The sequence below is a fragment of the Nycticebus coucang genome, chromosome 4, assembly GCF_027406575.1.
Source record: "Nycticebus coucang isolate mNycCou1 chromosome 4, mNycCou1.pri, whole genome shotgun sequence".
In the NCBI taxonomy this organism is placed as follows: domain Eukaryota; kingdom Metazoa; phylum Chordata; class Mammalia; order Primates; family Lorisidae; genus Nycticebus; species Nycticebus coucang.
In genome coordinates, this window is record NC_069783.1 from 116915274 (window position 1) to 116931780 (window position 16507).

General features: G+C 44.2%; 1 protein-coding gene and 1 pseudogene across 5 annotated transcripts in view; both read left to right on the top strand.

Moving 5' to 3' along the window:
• The window catches only part of RPH3A (rabphilin 3A), a 325966-nt gene that overhangs the window by 83372 nt on the left and 226087 nt on the right, over positions 1-16507 (top strand). The gene's annotated exons all lie outside the window — the stretch shown is intronic.
• LOC128583674 (high mobility group protein B1-like) lies at positions 4660-5271 on the top strand (annotated as a pseudogene).

Here is a 16507-nt window from a genome sequence, read left to right on the forward strand (position 1 = left end):
CACCCACTGCAATGCCTGACTATTTTTTTTTGTTGCAGTTGTCGTTGTTGTTTAGCTGGCCCAGGCCGGGTTAGAACCTGTCAGCCTCGGTGCGTGTGGCCAGCACTGTAACCACTGTGCTATGGGCACCGAGCCCACTGGTTCATTTTTTTTTTTTTTTGAGACAGAGTCTTATTACTCTACTTGGTAGAGTGCTGTGGTGTCACAGCTCACAGTAACATCAAACTCTTGGGCTTAACCAATTCTCTTGCCTCAGCCTCCCAAGTAGCTTGTACTACAGGCGCCCACACAATGCCTGGCTATTTTTCTTTTTTTGAGACAGAGCCTCAAGCTGTCACCCTGGGTAGAGTGATGTGGCGTCACAGCTCACAGCAACCTCCAACTCCTGGGCTCAAGCGATTCTCCTGCCTCTGCCTCCCAAGTAGCTGGGACTACAGGTGCCCGCTACAACACCTGGCTATTTTTTTTTTTTGGTTGCAGCCGTCATTGTTGTTTGGTGGGCCTGGGCTGGATTCGAACCCGCCAGCTCAGGTGTATGTGGCTGGTGCCTTAGCCGCTTGAGCCATAGGCACCAAGCCATGCCTGGCTATTTTTTGGTTGCAGTTGTCATTGTTGTGTGGCTGGCCCAGGCTGGGTTCGCACCCGCCAGCCTGGGTGTATGTGGCCGGTGCCCTACCTACTGAGCTATGGGCGCCGCCCCCCTGGTTCCTTTTTCAAAGTAGGTGCATTTAAGCAGATAATGAATTAGCAGTACAGCGCCCTCAATGCTGCCCTGATTTCACATCTTCAGAACTCTTTTTTTGTTTTGTTTTTTCATTTATTTTTAATTGTTGAATCATAGCTGCATACATTAGTACAATCAAGGGGTACAGTGTGCTGGTTTCATATACAATCTGAAATATTCTCATCAAACTGCAGAACTCTTTATGGCTTTGATTCCCTTGGATTCAGAGCAGAATACCCACATGGATTTATATGCAGACATTTGTCTTCGCTGTAGATTCATGAACAAAGAAAATGAATGAGACTTCTGCTGCTTCTCTCTATTTCAAATCCCATCTAAATCCTCCAAAGACAGCAATACATCAGTGATAATCGGAGTTTCTGGTACGGTTGCACAGATCACTGCCACTGCTCAAGGTCGAGAATTAAGTGGGGATGAAGTCTGTCTCATACCTTACTTACCACATGGGGGTCAAGTAAGGCTTCTTCTCTTAATTTTCATAAAACCCTATATGGATTAGCAGTGGCCCTGAAAATAATAGTTAAGAATTAATCTGGGTTGAGTGGGCCTTCCATTTGATCCTACAATCCCATTACTAGGCATCTGCCCAGCAGAAAATAAATCATTTTACCGCAAGGACATTTGTACGAGAATGTTGCATCTCAGTTCACAACTGCTAAGATGTGGAATCAACCCAAGTGCCCATCAGCCCGTGAATGGATCAACAAACTATGGTATATGTACACCATGGAGTATCCAATGTACTCCATACTAATATGAAACCAATATATAAATGACTATATGCCAAGTGCAAGAAAAACATAAGTATAGTCTAGTGAGGGGGAGGAGGGGCTGGGAGGGAGCAGGGAGGGTGGGATGATTGGTGGGATCTCACCTAATGTGCACAATGTCAGGGTGTTCGGTACACCCCCAGGGTGAAGGGCTCCGCTACAACTTGAATTTTGGCTTAGAAATGAAAACACTGTAGCCTAAACATTTGTACCCTCATGTCAATCTGAAGAAAATAAAAAGGAAGAAAGAATTAATCTGGCTTGAGTTCAAAGAAATGTTGGCCAAAAAGCCTGATAAATGCATTGTCACCAGCTCATTGTGGCCACTGATACTTAAAAGTTTTCCCTGTGATTATTTTACTTAATTACAAAGATAATACTCATTTTAATAAATGAACCCAAAACACAAAGAAATAGAGTAAAAAGTGAAAAAATTCCCTTATCTTCTCATATTCCACAAAGCCAGTCTCTATTAAGAGTTTCCTTGATCTATTTTCAGATTTAAAAAATGTTTCTATAAACACATTTTCTAGAGTGTACGCGTTGTGTTCAACATGCATAATTTATATAAGTGAGCTTATACTATGTACAGCATTCTGCTACTTGCTTTCTTTGCTAATATAGTTTGTATACTTTTCTATGTCAGCACATAAGGTCTACTTCATTCATTTTTATGGTCCACAATATTTCATTGTACAGCTATAACATAATATTTTTTATTGGGTTAATGATTCCAACAGCAATTGATACTTTTTAGTTGCCAGATATTATGGTATGATTCATGTAACCAGTTTCCAATTGATGGATATTTGAATAGTTCCCAATGTTTTGTTATTATAAACACTGTTGTACTGTTCATCTTCGATACATATCTTTTAATACGTGCATAATTATTCCTGTAGAATTTCTTTTCAGAAATGGCATTTCTGGATTAAAGAATGTATTTAAATGATTTGATATTGCCAAGAGCCTTCTGAAGAGGTAATATCTGCTTACTCAACCACTTGTAGGAAACCGAAAGCTTTCAGCTCTTCTGAGCTCTTGAATAGCACATAGAATAGGAGGGAATATGTGTGTGTGTATTAGCTATACTGGGGAACAAACCATGCCAAAATTTAATGGCTTAAGATAACAACTATTTATTTAGTTTTGATTTTGTGAGTTACCAATTTAAGCTGCACTCAGCCTGTTCTTCAAGTCTGGGCTGGACTCTCCTGATCTCGGCTGGGTCTCATCTGTCTGGCTGAGCTGGGGGATGGGTGATGTAGGATGACTTTGGCTGGGATGAGTTATATTTGCTTCCCCTTGTATTTAACCCTTTATTCCAAGCTTCTTCCCAGGGTGACGGTTTCTGAGAGAGAACACATAAACTCCCTAGAGGCATATGCTTGGAATTGGCACACTATTACTTTGCTGCATTTAAGTGAAAACAAGTCACCAGGCCAGCACAGAATTAAGGCATAGGAAAGCAGCCCCTATCTCGTGATATGAGGGTCTGCAAAGTCATGCTGCAAAGGATGTGGATGCAGGGAGAACAGTCAATGGGACCATGAATGCAGGTAATCAGCCAGAGGGGGAAATGCCCAACCTTAGTTGCTAAAACCAAACCAAACCAAACCAAACCTAAACTTGGCATTAAAACACATGGCCACCAGGGATGAGTCATTTACTTTGATGATTAGATTAAAAACGCAGTAGATGGTGTGTGTTGCTCTGAAAAGCAGACGTGGAAGCAATTAGCAGGGGCCAGTTTCTATTCTGACTCTGTAGTACAGATTTGGCTGCTATCATAAAAAGATTTAAATGAGACAAAAGTGTATTTCTTTCTTAGTATAAGACTGGGAAAGCAGTCCAGGATTAGTGTGATTGTTTCCTAATTATTAGGGTCCCAGGGTCCTCAATTTATAATTATCATCTTATGTTCAGAAAGGGCTGTTCTAATTCCTGTCTTCACATTTGCATTCCAGGAAGGAAGGAAGGGAGGGAAGGAGGGAGGGGGGAGGAATGGAGGCATTCCTTGAAAAGAATAACGCGAAAGTTGCACATATCACTTCTGCTCACATCTCATCCACCAGAATTTCTTCTCATGGCGATAGCTAGCTGCAGGGGAAAGATAGTCTTTTGTTTGAATGGCTTTGTGCCCAGTTAAAATCCAAGGAATCTGATACTGAAGAAAGAAGGGAAGAACAGATATTGAAGGACAAGGTTGATGTTCCCTTTTTGCATTTCCCCAGGCAAATCAGAGCTTTGTGAATTGTCAGTCAATGAACTAAAGACCAGACCTGAAACATGGACACTGGGAGAAGTTTTCAGATTACAAATTACAGAGCAGGATAAGAGGCCAACAGACTGGAGCTTTGTTTTAGTTAGGGTTCTCTGAGCTGGCTAGAAATTCAGGCAAGTGTTGGCACAGCAATCTTGACTCTGGACGCTTGAAACTCAGGCCTAATTTCTCAGGCCTAAGAATTTCTTCTTTGGGGGATCTCCGTCTTTGCTCTTAAGACCTTCAACTGATGGGATGAGGCCCACTCAAACTAAGGAGGGTAATCTGCTTTATTCAGTGTCTTCTGATTTATTTTTTATTTTATTTTATTTATTTATTTATTTATTTATTTGAGACAAGAGTCTTACTTTATGGCCCTTGGTAGAGTGCTGTGGTGTCACAGCTCACAGCAACCTCTAATTCCTGGGCTTAGGCAATTCTCCTGCCTCAGCCTCCCGAGTAGCTGGGACTATAGGTGCCCGCCACAACACCCGGCTATTTTTTGTTGTAGTTTGGCCCAGGCTGGGTTTGAACCCGCCACCCTCGGTATATGGGGCTGGCACCCTACCCACTGAACCACAGGCGCCGCCCTATTTTTGTTTAATTTTCTCTATACATATACATGTGTTTATTTGGTTTCCACTTTTTGCCTTCACAAAATTAAAAAGGCTTAAAATTTAATAACAATAACAATGTTTATGATAAGGACTAAAAACAAAAACCTCATAAAGAATGAATGAAGATAAAAACATTCAGAAAAGAGCTCTCACAGCCATTGTAGTACATTGAGCTCCATAGAGACAGGGCAAGTGAGCCGGGGCAAGTGAGAGCCTGATGGGCACTGGGCGACTCTGTGCCTCGCTGAGGAAAAATAACTAAACATGGGCAAAGGAGATCCTAAGAAGCCGACAGGCAAAACGTCATCCTAGGCATTCTTTGTGCAAACTTGTCAGGAGGAGCACACAAAGAAGCACCCAGATGCTTCAGTCAACTTCTCAGAGTTTTCTAAGAAGTGCTCAGAGAGGTGGAAGACCATGTCTGCTACAGAGAGAGGAAAATTTGAAGATATGGCAAAGGCGGACAAGGCCCGTTATGAAAGAGAAATGAAAACCTACATCCCTCCTAAAGGGGAAACAAAAAGGAAGTTCAAGGATCCCAATGCACCCAAGAGGCCTCCTTCGGCCTTTTTCTTCTTCTGTTCTGAGTATCGCCCAAAAATCAAAGGAGAACATCCTGGCCTATCCATCGGTGATGTTGCAAAGAAGCTGGGGGGGATGTGGAATAACACTGCTGCAGAGGACAAGCAGCCTGATGAAAAGAAGGCTGCAAAGCTGAAGGAAAAATACAAAAAGGATATTGCTGCAGACCGAGCTCAAGGAAAGCCTGATGCAGCGAAAAAGGGAGTCGTCAAGGCTGAAAAAAGCAAGAAAAAGAAGGAAGAGGAGGAAGATGAGGAGGATGAAGAGGAGGAAGTTGAAGATGATGATGAATAAGTTGGTTGTAGTGCAATTTTTTTTCTTGTATATAAAGCATTTAACCCCCCTGTACACATCTCACTCCTTTTAAAGAAAAAATTGAAATGTAAGGCTGTGTAAGATTTGTTTTTAAACTGTATAGTATCTTTTCTTGTAGTTAACACACTACCGAATGTGTCTTTAGATAGCCCTGTCCTGTTGGTATTTTCAATAGTCACTAACCTTGCCTGGTACAGTCTGGGGGTTGTAAATTGGCATGGAAATTCAAAGCAGGTTCTTGTTGGTGCACAACACAAATTAGTGATATATGGAGATGGTAGTTTTTTCATCTTCATTTTTCTCTGATGCAGCTTATACGAAATAATTGTTCTGTTAATTGAATACCACTCTGTAATTGCAAAAAAAAAAAAATGCAAAAATAGTTGTAGCTGTTTTGTTGACATCTGAATGCTTCTAAGGAAATACAATTTTTTTTATTAAAAAATACATTCAGAAAAGAAATTAGACGATTGCTGCAATGAAATATTGAGCAATGATAATAACGCAAAAAAAGTAACATTCACATTGTCTTATAAATAAGAGTATGTCTATCATAGAAAGCTTTGACTCTGAGGTTTGGTATGGAGTCATCAGTTAACTTCTTTTTTCCCAAAGTCTCAAAAAATAGGCAACTAATATTTATAAATAAAAATAAAAGATAATTTCAAAAAACGGATCATACCAAATCTTATAGACCAGGCGTCCTCAAACTGTGGCCTGCTGGCCACATGAGGCGGTGAGATTGTATTTGTTCCCGTTTTGTTTTTTTACTTCAAAATAAGATATGTGCAGTGTGCATAGGAATTTGTTCATAGTTTGTTTTTTTTTTTAACTATAGTCTGGCCTTCCAATGGTCTGAGGGACAGTGAATTGGCCCCCTGTTTAAAAAGTTTGAGGATGCCTGTTACAGACAATAGAAAAAGAAGAATACTTCAAAATCATTCTACTTCATCTGGATACACCTGATATTTAAAAAACTTTTTATTATAAAGACACTTGTACTAGACTGTTTATTGCAGCTCAATTTACAATCACTAAAATGTGGAAACAGCCTAAATGCCCCTCAACCCGGGAGTGGATTGGCAAGCTGTGGTGTATGTATCCCATGGAATACTATTCAGCCATTTAGATTTTGCAACATTTGGAGGTGGAACACATTATTCTTAGTGAAGTATCACAGGAATGGAGAAACATGAATCCTATGTATTCAACTTTGATATGAGGACAATTAATGACACGTGGGTGGGGTGGGGGAATGGGAGACAGGACAGAGAGAGAAGAAGGGAAGAGGTGAGGGAAAGGAAAAGAAAAAAAAAGAAAATAGTGACTAATTGGATTTAATTTTGACCAAAGTACATTACTTAAACATTAATTTTTAATTCAGCTTGTTAATATGTTGTTTAGGATATTGCATCCTCATTTATAAGTGAAATATGTTTGTAATTTCCCTTTGTTTTATTTTTTAAGATAGAGTTTTATTATGTCACCCTCAGTAGAGTACCGTGGTGTCACAGCTCACAGCAACCTCAAACTCTTGGGCTTAAGCAATTGCCTCAGCCTGCCCACTAGCTGGGACTACAGGTGTCTGCCACAATGCCTGGCTATTTTTTGTTGCAGTTGTCACTGTTGTTTAGCTGGCCTGGGCTGGGTTCAAACCCGCCAGCCTCAGTGGCCAGCACCCTACCTACTGAGCTACGGTTGCCACCTGTCTTCTGATTTAAATGTTGATCACATGAAAAAAAAAAAATAGCCTCACAGCAACATCTAGACTGGAATTTGACCAAACAATTAGAGACCACAGCCTAGCCAAGTGGACACAGAAAATTAATCATCACAGGCTTTGATCCCAGTTTTGCTGGTGACTCACTGTGCAGTTCTCTGCAGTAAGTAATCTCACAGGGTTGTGGTGAGATGCCATGCAGAGGACTCAGCATGGCGCTTGGTTCACAGCACACAGCGGCAGGTGCTACTGTCACTTTCCCCATGGCCTCCCAGCACTCACTTCTGCACATTGAAGGCTGCTGTCTGCCTGGGGGCTTCTATCTGGCCCTGCGGGGCATACCCACGAGTCTTTAGGTAAGTTGGAAGTGCCACAGAGTTACTGTCCTTGGAAGAACTGCTCAGGCAGATTAGATCTGAGGTGACCAGCCCTCTTGGTGTCCCCAGGATTATCCCTGTTTCAGAACTGAAAGTCTCACATTATGGAAAACCTTCCAGTCCCAGGCATCATAGCACAGGTGCACATCCTATCTTGGCTCCCAGAATTCCTGTGGTGGCCTGGGCACCAGGTCAGCCAGACTTGGGGTGGAGTCAATGGTCCCTAAGCCAGCCCTCAATACTGACCCTGAGTTTGCTAGTAAATACCCAGTTTACTAGCCCCAGGGCTGGGATGTCTTTGAGGTATGTCCTATGCCACATTTTGTTTCCCAGCAGTTCCCAACAGCTTATTATTCCACCATCCTGCCTGCCTTCCTTCTCCAGCTCGCTCTCCATCCCCCACAGGTGCTTTCTGGGATCTCTTCCCAAATACCCCCTCGTGCTCTTCTGAAGAACCAGCCTCAGGCAATTCCTTTGAGGAGTTATTATCACCACTTTTCTCTTCCTTTGATCATCATAAAAATGCTGTGAGGGTGGTAGGCCATGAATTATCATTGCTGTTAGGACTATTGTATTACATTTTTTATATAGCAGCTGAGAAAATTCAGGCTCAGAGACTCAGAGGGGCAGGAGCCTTGCTAACTAACAACTGAGGAGGGACAAAGAGGAGGCACCAAGATGGGGCCCATGGGGCTGAGGCCTCCTGGCTGCACGTGCCACCACCTCCTCAAGTTACCACTGCCTCTGGAGCAGTTAGTAGATTTTGCTCCTGTAGATGTCACATGGTGTACGTGGGTGTCTGGTAATGCCGGGCACCTCTTTTGTAGGATTTTCAACAGTGGATGGAGGTGGTTTGGGTTTTGCCACCTCATGGGTTTATTTTTGTCTAATGGGGAGCTCCTGACACAGCTGATAGAGGGATTTTTTTTTTCTTTGAGAAAAAGTCTCACTCTGTTGCCCTGGGGAGAGTGCCGTGGCATCACAGCTCACAGCAACCTCAAACTCCTGGGCTCAAGCAATCTTCCTGCCTCAGACTCCTGAGTACCTGGAACTACAAAGGCCACCACAACACCTGTTTTTTTTTTTCCTATTTTTAGTAGAGACAGGGTCTCACTTCTGCTCAGGGTGGTCTAGAACTCCTGAGCTCAGAATTTAGCCTCCCAGAATGCTCGGGGAGGGATTGTTTTGAGTCTTCTGCAGGAATCCAGGCTCTTAGACTCCCTCCCCACAAGCATCCAAAGGTAGAACAGTGTATGGATTTGTTATCTCTGACCCTGTCCTGGGAATCCATCAAGATATCGGGATAAGAGTTTTCATCCTTCTCCTGAGGATCAGATACCTGAGGTTTTATTTCAGAAGCCCCTGTCACTGAGACACAAAAACAGCCATATAATCCCTTATCTGATGGGCAGGAGAAAAGTTATAAGCAGGGGTTTATTTGGGGGAAAAGAAACCCCAAACCACATTCTCCCTCTGGGGCTTTACTTTCTTGGTTTATTTTAAACATCACAAGTGAAAGTCAGGACTGGCTTTTCAGTATTGTCACAGCAGACTAAAGAATTCTGAGCAGTAAGGTCCCCTGGGGCAGCTTCCAAACCTGTAAAACAGTAGCGATCTTTCCCTACTTCCAAAGCCATGTTTTTGCAGAAGTGTCTTAGCCAAATCCCTCTATCTTTCATCTCTGTCAAAGCTAAAACCACACAGGGCAGGTTTCATGTGTCAAAAGCTTTATTATTATTTGGTACCAGAACTTGCTATTTCCTGCTAAAGGAAATAATTTTTTTCCCTGATGACTTATCTCTAGAATATTCCTTTTTTTGTTTGTTTGTTTTTAGAGACAGAGTCTCACTTTGTGGCCCTTGGTAGAGTTCTGTGGTGTCACAGCTCACAGCAACCTCCAGCTCTTGGGCTTAGGTGATTCTCTTGCCTCAGCCTCCTGAGTAGCTGGGACTATAGGTGCCCGCCACAATGCCTGACTATTTTTTTTGTTGCAGTTTGGTGGGGGCCAGGTTTGAACCCACCACCCTCGGTATATGGGGCTGGCGCCCCACTCACTGAGTCACAGGCGCTGCCCATCTCTAGAATATCCTTGAGAGGCCTGGATAAGGGCACCATTTTACATTTCTTGTAGGCTCACAAAGGACCAAAAATATTTGAACAAGTGCTAGAGGCTGACTTGCCACTCTCAGAATGTATTTGTAATAACAGTAGACTTTACTTAGTTCAAGGAAACCAACATTAATGGAACCATTAACTTGATGCTGGAAACTGGCCATGTAAAATACAGGTATGATCTTGCAGGTGAGAAAACTGAGGCTCACCCAAGACACTTAAATAACCTCTTCAAGCTCTTCCATCTGGTAAAAGGCAAAGCTAGGGTTTGAGCTCAGATTTGATTCAAGACACTTATTCTTTTAAATTTTGCTTTATTCCTTTGAAGAGGCCAAAAATGTGGTTGGAAAGTTTTCTTTGGGGAGGTATCCTTGCCCCCTGGGAGGACTTGATTTCAGCTGTACTTACATCTGAAGGGTTTAACTGGTGGCGTGGGTGTACACTGCTATCAGGGCAAAATTGCATTTTTGAAAATGGTGTATTTTCTGGGTTGTAGTAGTTAGTGCTGTTGGTTGTGTCAGAGTCTTATCAGGAAAATAGAATGATTCTGAGTTTCCAAACAGAAGTAAGTGCAGGAATTGGTTAGACAGGTGAAGATGACAAAATAAGAGATGAGTAAGGGCAGGAGGCTGCTGCCACCGCTAGGCTGGTGTGACAGAGGTAGGGTGTGGGAGGCGTGTGGGCCTGGAGATCTCCTGGTGGAAGCTGGAGCCCCTGCTCAGTGGAGTAGGGCTGCAGAGGAGATGTGACTCCTGGGAGGAAAGCTGGCTGCCGCCTCTTCCCCTCTGATCTCCACCTGGGCCTCCCATGGCTGAACTGCCCTGAGGCCACTTAGCAAAAAAGTCTGTGCAGCACAGCGGAAGGGGGCCAGGGCGGCTGGATCCACAGCTGGCACAGATGTCAAGCAAATGTGTAGACTGCATATCAAATTCACTTTCCCACCGCTGGCGTCACGGAGCCACCCAGGCTGAATGCTCGTTCCTGGGTTTTCCTCACTAGTCCTACTAGTGCCTGAGCTCTTGGCTGCACTTCTCCTCAGAGCTGCCCTGCACTCCCTGGCCAAGTCTCTCCCCAGCAGGGTTAAACTCACAAATGAAACTGCAATGTCAGTGTGCTTTACCTGATTTCAGAATTGGATGCTGGCCCCGGATCATACCTTTAGATGCCAATAAGGGAGCCACTAGGCCTTCCTTCCAAATGCCACTTTGTTCCCTTTTGTCAGCTAACAGGAGCTCTTTGGAGGAAACCTGAAGATGTGGGAGGAAATTGTGCAGGGGAAGGGCCCCTTTTCAGGGAATAGTAAATTATTCAGTTGCTCTAATGGCTTGGAGAATGCCAGGCCTGTCTCCCTCTCACAGCCGCCTCTTGCCCTGAGCGTGTATTGGGAGAGGCATCCTGCAGTCACTGCGAGCTGTGTTGGAGGTTGTGCTGTACAGAAAGAGGAGCAGCAGGAAGTTAAAATGACAATATCAGGGAGGGAGAAAGAGGAGGAATGAGGGGAGAAGGTAACTTTCCTGCCCTGGAAGACACTCTGTTGGAACCAAGTGGCATTTGGAAGGAAGACCGAGTGCCTCCCTTATTGGCACCGAGTCTGGGATTTTTGGATCCCTCCTCAGTGGGTTTCTGTAGTTTGAGATACACAGATGTTGTTGTCTTTCTTTCCCTTCCCTTCCATTCTTTTTCCTTCCTTTTCCTTTCTTTCAAGATGGGTCTCACTCTTGCTCAGGCTGGTCTGGAACTCCTGAGCTCAAGCACTCCACTTGCCTCGGGCTTCCGGAGTTTTAGGATTACAGGTGTAAGCCACTGTGCCTGGCCTGTTGTTTTTTCATAGAACCTCTTCACTCTTGTGAAGATCTCAGGAAGGGGAGCACCTGAAAAAAAAAAAAAAAAAAAAGAATTATGCCAGTAAGCCCCCTGGTTTCTGGAGGCTCAGTGAGGGAGGAATAGGACCCCAGCACCTGTCAAAAATAACAATGAAAACAAAAGTAAAACAAGCACAAATGGACCCTGTGCTGAGAATGTGAGGTTTTGTTCATGACAGGTGGTACGACCTGTCATTTTCTCCCTGGATGACCTTGCACAGGCTGTTGGCCCACCACAGCCTTTGTTTTCTCTTCTGTGAAATGAGAAGGAAACTAATCCCAATCTCACAGAACCCTGGTTTACTTTTTTTTTTGAGACAGTCTGACTTTGTCACCCTCAGTAGAGTGCTGTGGCATCATAGCTCACAGCAATGTCAATCTCCTGGGCTTAAGTGATTTTCTTGCCTCAGCCTCCCAAGTAGCTGGGACTATAGGTGCCTGCCACAACACCTTTTTTTTTTTTTTTCAGTGACAAGGTCTCTCCGTGGCTCAGGCTGGTCTCAAACTCACGAGCTCAGGCAGTCCACCTGCCTCGGCCTCCCAAGTCCTGGGGTTACAGGCGTGAGCCACTGTGTCTGGCAGAACTCTGGTTTAAATGGTATATGATCCTTGCCATGCCCAGAAGACAGAGCCTGGCACATTGCAAAGCAGCCAATAGCAATAATCATATTATTATTCTGATTAATTAAATAAGCCCTGGAATGGGTTTTTCTCTCCAGGCAACAAAGTCTGTACTTGGGCTTTTCTTAAATCCAGAATCCAGAACCAGAAATTAGAAATCCAGGGGCAGCTTTCACATAAGGGCAAGAGAAAGGACATTTGAAACTTGATCGACTTTGAATATCTGGGGTCTTTGTTCAGTCTGTGTTTACTGCAGAGATAACAAAATAAATGCAGCCATCATCGGCACCACTAAGAAAATCAATGTGAGGGAGGGTTTTCTATTGGGAAAAACACCTTTATTCTCTCCTGTTTGGACTCACTGCCTGTTAAAATCTATAAGGGTCTGGATGTAGCTAGTTGTTTTCACCTGTTTTGCAGAACAGGCTGGAAGCAGCGAAGAAACCCAGTACAGGATTTAACAGCTTTTCTACAAATAATAATTGGGTGCCGACTCTGTGGCAGGCATTGCACTCAGACTGCAGAGACGGGGATGGGACACAGCTTCACCGCAGCATCATGAAGTGGCCCCTGCATAACTCAGTCTTCTTGGGGAAGCAGAGCAAAAAAACAAAGCATCGCAATTCTGCATGACAGATCGGATAGGGCCCCAGAGCCTGTGATAAGGGGCTGCATTCTGGGTGCTCTAATATTTCTCCTCCGTTTCTCTTTGTCCTTTCTCTCTCCACCCTTGGGCTACAAGCCGCTCCATTTCTATTTTTCTCTTTTTGCAAACATCAGAATGCCAACTTAATTTCCATGGAGCAGTCCAGCCTCCCTGTAGGCTGGAACACACTCATCCCGTGTGTCTCATTCCTTCCTAAAAGAGAGTTTGTGGGAAGCCACATTAAAGTGGCTTAATGTGGAGAAGGTTCTTTGATGAGCCTGGCGTTCCTTCACTTATCAGGCTCTTAATGAGGCCCTGCGGTGCCATCGGCTTGGCATACAAGGACCTGCCTTCGTGAAGCTCACAGGGGGTAGAAAACTGGACAAAACCTTTGTGAACAAACAAATATGTAACAACGAATGTGCTATGTTGTGAAGAAAACAGACAGAGGACTTGATATAGCCTAGCAGGCAGCTTCAGATGGTGCTGTCAGGGAAGCCTGGGATGGAGATTTCAGGTGCATCGTGCAGGACAATGGGTAACCAGGCGTGCAAAGAGCAGAGGGAAGGGTGCTCTGGGCAAAGGGCACAGCACAGGCAAAAACCTGAACTGGGAAATCAAGGAGTAGGGGGAAAGAGTCTGGAGGCTGCAGCCATGTGGACAAGATGAGTCTGGAGATGTGGGCAGTGGCAGATCACACAGAGCCTCAAAGGCTGTGGTAGGAAATCTGGATTTAATTTTTATTGGAGAGTTTTAGGTGCATTGATGGAAAAGAAGCCATACTCAGTAAAATAATTTGAGGAGGTTTATTCTGAGCCAAATTTGAGGACAGTAACCCAGAGCCACACCCAAGAAGCCTTGCACATGTGGACTCGAGGTGGTAGGGTTACAGATTGTGCTACACATTGTAGGGAGACAGGCAGTACAGGTAAGGTCGTAAATCAAAACGTGGGGAACATACGTGGGTTTGGCCCCAAAAGGTGGGACATCTGGAAGTGGGGAGCTGACAGTTGGCTGAAAGACCAGGAGTCAGTGAAAAGGGATGCTTGAGAGAAAGGGTCTGTTAATTATAGACAAATTAGCAGACCACTCAAGTGGTTTGTTATTGAGGACCTGTATATTGAGGACCTGTAGGTAGGTCCTGCATAGCCTTAGGCCTGTTCGGGAGTCACTAAGGCAGGGGACATGATGAGGCAAGTCTGATCTCCTTTCTCAGGGCTAGCACGTAGTTTTAGGGATTCTTTTGACCAAGAGGGGGTCCAGTCAGTCAGCCACTGAGGGTGGTTGAATAATATGACCAGCTTTGGTGACTTACAGAGTGGACAATTTCCTCCTATGGCATTCAAGTGATTGGGAAAAAAAAGGCTCCTTTGCTGTTAATAGCAGTTATAATGCAACTATTAATGCAACTCATTCACTTGATCCATGATGTTCAGTGAGCACTTGCCATGTGTCAGGCACTTAGCATGTCCCAACTTTCCTAGGAATTAGGTATATTATTACCGCTTGCATTTTACACATAAGGAAACTGAGCTCCAGAGACGTCAAGTCACCTGCCCAAGGTCACCCAGCTTGCAAGCAGTGGAGCTGGCCTTTGAGCCCAGGCAGGCTAGCTCCGCCTTCTCTGTTCCTCCAGCTGCTCCACCTGACCCCACCCCTTCCCATTCCCCTGAGGCTTAATCAAAATGGTTTCTTTTGCTTCCCCAAAGGAGACTTTAACCTGGTTAAACCCCCAAACAAGCCTCAGGACAGGCAGCTCTCCTTTTGTTGTGGGTGACTTTTACTCTCATCTGCCACAGTTCACCAGTCACCCCAGGCAGTCAACTTCCTACACCAGCACTTTTGAGCAAAATGAAGGTGGAGCGTGTTTCTCGCTGTTTTTTAATGTTTGTGTTCCAGTTTTGCTTCCTTAATTTTATTTCTCTTCTTTCCTTTTTCTTCCCTACTTTCCTCTTTCTTCCTCTCTTCCTCCCCCACCCCACCGCCATTGCTCCTGTGTGCTTATTTGGTTATGAGATTTGGCAGGGAGTCCCGGTCCCCCTGAGGGAGGAGAGAAGAAGATCTGGATTCCTCTCAGCCTGCTCCGGCCAGCTCCCAGGCTGGGTCCCTCACTCCCTTACAAAACCCTCCTCCCCTGGGGCTCCCTATCTTGGTAGATAGCACCCCCACCTCCCACTGGCCAAACCAGAAAACCATGCATCATCTTTGATTGCTTGGTCACCACTACTCACCTTCCAGCATCTGCCTTCTACAGCTCTGTCCCATCTCCAGGCCTGGTGGCCCTGGTGGGCCTCCCACAGCGTCTCTGCTTCAGATGCCCCCTGGGTCAGTACTCCACCCTCCACCCAGCAGCCAAAACACACAAATGGGATTGTGTCACTCTCTTGCCGAAACCCACCAGTATTTTCTGATGGTCTTTTCTGTATTCTCTTCTGCTACTTTCTGACTCTAAGTTACCGTCATCTCTTCTTGAATGCCTCAATATTTGTGAACTGCCCTCTCCAACCCATGGTCCATATTGCAGAAAGAAATTCCATATTAATTTTCATTTTAGTGAATAACATTTTTTATGGGAGGGGATTAAAGTATTATATTAATCACAAGATATTCAGGTGGTTCAGAAAGGTCCGAGGAGGAAGATAAAAAAAAAAGTCATCCGATATCCCACCATCCATAAAACACCAACGCTGACATTAGGTAATCAGTAAGTAATCAGATAAAAATGACCCTTTAAAAATGCAAACCTGATTATGCTCCTTTCCTAATTAGAACTTTTTCTTTTTTTTTTTTTTTTTTTAGGCAGAGTCTCACTATGTTGCCCTCAGTAGAGTACTGTGGTGTCACAGCTCACAGCAACCTTCAATTCCTGGGCTTAGGCAATTCTCTTGCCTCAGCCTCCCAAGTAGCTGGGACAATAGGTGCCTGCCACAATGCCCAGCTATTTTTTGTTGCAGTTGTCATTGTTGGTTAGCTGGCCCGGGCTGGGTTTGAACCTGCCACCTTCGGTGTATGTGGCTGGTGCTATAACCACTGTAGTACGGGCACCAAGACCTAATTAGAACTTTTAAAGAACAGCTTCCTATTGCTGTCAGGATAAATACTGACACCTTCAGCCGGCTTGTAAAGCTTTAGGAACTGTAGACCTTGACATTTTACCACATTTTGTCTCTGTCTCTCATTCTTTCTACATTCTGGTGTTTGGATTAGTCAGAACCCCACCAGCTGCTGTAACAATTAAACCTGGTTTCTTTCTTGTGAGTGCAGGCTGTATCAGTCAGGGTTCTTCAGCAAAACAGAACCGATAGGGTATTTGTAGATATGTAAGAGGGGATTTCTTATGGGCTCCCACAGTTCTGGGGGCCAAGAAGTTCCACGATATGCGATCTGTAAGCTGGAGAACAGGGAAGCCCGTGGTGGAACTCAGTCTGAGTCTGAAAAGCTGAGAACCTGGAATTCTGATATTTGAGAGCAAGATAAAAACTTGCATTAATTTGATCAGGCAACTCTCAGTATTTTTTACTGTAATTTGAAATCAGTGAGGACAAAGAAAAGAAAACAAAAGGTGCTTGAACATCAGCACAGACCATACAATAACAGGAAAGCACGTCCACTTCTGGGAAGTGTTGATTTTTATCCTGGACCTTTCAAAGGCACTTTGAGACAGGGGAGAAAAGGGAGAGAATTGATCACTTGCGTTGCTGACAATAAACGTCTTTACAAGCGAGAGCTTTAAAAGAAAAGAAGCCCAGATCTTAAATCATACATTTTGCAAAAGAGGAGACCATACCTTTCTGAAAAGTAAAGAGGGAATGTTTTCCTTTAGAATATTTTAGTTTTCTTTTAAAAATCTAAGAAGTATCAATAACAAAGGGTATTG